The sequence below is a fragment of the Mastomys coucha genome, unplaced genomic scaffold (genome assembly GCF_008632895.1).
Source record: "Mastomys coucha isolate ucsf_1 unplaced genomic scaffold, UCSF_Mcou_1 pScaffold5, whole genome shotgun sequence".
NCBI classification, from domain to species: Eukaryota; Metazoa; Chordata; class Mammalia; order Rodentia; family Muridae; genus Mastomys; species Mastomys coucha.
The window spans coordinates 26,753,847-26,757,779 of NW_022196911.1; positions in this window are offsets into that span (position 1 = coordinate 26,753,847).

Genomic DNA, 3,933 nt, shown 5'->3' on the forward strand with positions numbered 1-3,933 from the left:
CAATGGCCAGGGTGGATACATTCAGGATGACCACTCCATTACCAGTGACCAGGGTGGATACACTCAGGATGACCACTCCATTACCAGTGACCAGGGTGGGAAGACTGTGAGCCTTCTCCCTATGAGGATAGAGACCTCAATGGTCACATGGTCACTGGGTTACAAGGAGGGATAAGAAATGGAATCTCTATGGGCATGTTCAGTGCCACTAGCTATGTCACCATCCGCCTGGGGTGAGGCTCGCCCAGTCTGCTGAGATGGTTTGGATTGCCATGCTAGGATTCACCCTGTCATGACTTGTGCCAACACAGCCCCCACTCAGGACTCAGTTTACCTTTACTGAGATGTTCCTACTTCTCCATGTGCCTAGGCTCAACAGCCCTTCCCTATACATGGATCCTGAGACTTCCTCTATTTCAGCTCTTACCTTATATTATTATAGGATGTGTCCCTAGTTCCAATACATCCTTACAAGCATAGTTTGTTTGGCCCATACAGTATCAAAAAAAAAAAAAAAAAGAAAAAGAAAAAAAAGAAAAAGAAAAAGGAGGCACAAACTTCCAACCATGAGCTGCGGAGATAACCCAGTCTGCAATGTGTCTGCCTTGCAAGCATGAATGCTGAATCCCTAGAATCCACGTTAAAAAGGCCAAGTGTGAATGATGTTTAGTTCCAGAGTTGGAAAAGGAGAAACAGACTGTTGGGGCTTTCTGCCCAGCCTCATTGAAAGAACAAGCTCCAGACTAGTGAGAAAGAGTGTCTCAAAAAAAAAAAAAAAAAAAAAAAACCCACAGATGGGAGCTGGCAAGGTGGCAAGGTGGCCCTAGCTAACGGTCCTTGCTGTTCAAGCCTGACATTCTGGGTTTGATCCCCGAGTCCATGTAAATGTGGAAGAGAGAACCAACTCCAGAAAACTGCCCTCGTATCTCCACATGTATGCCACGGCATGAATACTCAACATGTATCCATATATTAATAATAAATTTAAAATGTTTAGCCAGGTAGTAGTGACACACATGTTTAATCCCAGCACTTAAGAGGCAGAAACAGTTGGATCTCTGAGTTTGAGGCCAGCCTGGTCTACAGAGTGAGTTCCAGGACAGCCAAGGCTACACAAAGAAACCCTGCCTTGAAAAATCAAAACAAACAAAAAAAAATTGTAAAGGTGAATGGTACTTAAGGAATGACACCCAGAGTTGACTTTTTGTGCAAATGTACTCCTCTTGTGTACCTTCACAAGCATGTGCATGCACATGTGTGCACACACACACACACACACACAGCAGATATATGACTCAGAATCCTAAGGTAAATAAACCCCAGAGTCACTCTGGCCTAATAACAGTCAACTGAGGCTAAGTAGCTCACCAACCCTGGACAGCATGAGCACTCCATTCACATGGCATCCGCTGCCCTCTAGCACCTCACACCCCATCCACCTCATGTTCCTGCTGTCTTCCTGGTCCCAATAGCTCTCCTCTTGACCAGGCTTTCTTCAGAGCAGGGTGGGTCTCCCTGGGTGCACTTGGCACACAGTGGACGAGCAGAAGCACTGAGAATGCGAACTGTAGCTGTTGTGGCAAGAACCAAGGTTTCTAAAGAGAGGCTTGGATATCAAGCTAGTGAAACAATGGTCCCCAAGAATTGGTCCCCTGGGAATCTCCGTCTGGATGAAGGAAGAAGCTGAAGATCATCAGTGCTGGCTAGAGGGGGAGCTGATTTCCTGGGAGAGATTTCACTCAGTTCTGATAGGTGACAGAGCATTTTACACAACCAGAGATAAGACAGTGAAGGGCCATGATAGGTGGGACCCTACTTGTCCAGGATTTCATACCTTTCACCCTCTGTTTAAGCCCTAGCTTCTTGTCAGGACCCCAAAGATGGACTTGGTAGTGGCCAGTCACGGTCCCTCTTCTAATGTGGCCACTCTTGCCTGTCTGTTTGACCTTGGGCCTATTGAGGACCAGAGGCTGAGCCAGCATGTTAGGGCTGCCAGGGCCCAGGCTCTGACTCTGACAACTCTGGTAACAACCAGACTTCTGGGCTGGAAGGAATTTTCCAGACAAACACTAGCCCGGCAGAAGAATCCCAAAGAAGTATGGAAGCCACTTCACTGCTCACAAAAGGGTCCCACATGGAAGGCAGCTGATGTTGAGGAGATACCACAGGTGATAGACTGGGACCCTTCGCTGTCCGAAGAACTTAGAGGTGAAACTTGGGACCCTTACCAGCCTAAGGTTCACCTCCATGGTGGAAAAGCCATTGAGGAAATGTAACAGGACCTAACGGGCCAGGTTCATCTGGGGCCATGGAGTTGAGGCTCCCATTTCAGGTGCTGATTTCTTGAGCTGCAGCATGGACAGCCTGCCCCGGCCTTATCTCGTGCTGTGGAAAACAAGGCAGTGACTGTTTCCTGTAGTTTTCTGAGCAGGATCTAGTCCCATCCATCCTTCAGGTGATGCCTCTGGGTAGCGCCCTGCCTTTCCTGTCTGGAGAGTAATGATGCCAGATTGCTTTCTGACACAGAGATAGGCCTTATTTTCTATCACAGATAGGGGAATAGTGGAAGAAAGACCTTCTAAAATGCCTACACATCCTCTGATCAAGTGGGGAGGGCGGGGAGTGGGGGGGTGGAAAATGAAGGGAATAGGATAGGAGGCCTGGCAGCCTCGGGAACCCGGCCAAGAAAGAGCAATGGGCTGGAGCCTGGCATTTGTCTAGTGACCTCTTATGGTATTGCTGAGTCATGGGGCCTTTTGTAATACAGAACTGGGAGGGACCCATTCTCAGAAACCCTCCATCCCTCTCTGTCCAAGCCCTGGGCATTTGCTTTTCACTAACATCTGACTGATGTCATCATTTCGATTTAGTAAACAGGCCGCTTCCAGGCCAAGGTGATGGCGACCTCTGACAGCACAAACTGCCTCAGCGGACTCTTTCATGGGGTGAGGCTTCTCTTTCCCACTGCCACCCCTTTAGTTAGCACTGACAGTAAGAGCTAAGGCAGGGCAGACAAGTGAGACAGACAGCGAGCGGGAAGTGAAAAAGAAATAAGGGGGAAACGGGGTAGAGGGAGGACTCAGAGGTGCTCAGAACAGAGTCACAGGGCTGCCAGGGAGCTACAGGAGCCAGCCCCAGCTAATAATAGACCTATGCACTGGAGATGTGCTGCCAGCATTTCTGATACCCACTAAGGATCTCCAGTGAGAAGCAATTTGGAAGCTCTGTGTATAAGTTTGAAGGGGGCGGGAGCGGCTCTAGGGCTCGAGTCCGTGCCACAATGCAAACCAGTCCTGGGTGGTTCTTTTACCAGATTTGTTAGAGGCAGAGCCGATAGCATGCTGGTGTCAGCCATCCATCCTCAAGAGGTCATACTGAAAGACAGAGAAAAGAGATTTTGCCAGTGTTGGAGGAGAAACAAAGAGTCCCATGGACCCCCTCCATCCCCGAGTCCTATCGCTGGGGTCCTGACGTAAGGCTTTGGTTGTAATGGAGGCAAGAGGGGGATCCGTACTTCAGTGGTCAAGTGAGAGTCTGCCAATCATCATACGTCATCGCCTCTTCTCTGGTCTTTCAAAAGAGTCTGACAAATATTCAGACCTGTATGAACTTTCTTTCTGAGAGCCGAATTCCCCCACTGGCATGCACCATGCTTCCTTCTTCCAGGCTGAGGCTCCTGGGGAAATTCTAATTTCCTGGGGACCACTGTTGCAATAGTCTGGTATGCAAAGGGGGAGTTACTTTAGAATAATCACTAACATCCATTCCCGCCAGACCAGAGACCCTGCTGGGCTCATCTCTAAAACTAGGCTGCCTAGTGACCTGGCACGGTTGTTTCAGGCTAAAAGAACAAGATTAAAAATTGTCATCTTTTACCTTAACGCAGCTTAAATAATCACCAAACCCCAATGACAGTCTGCTCCTGGAGAACAG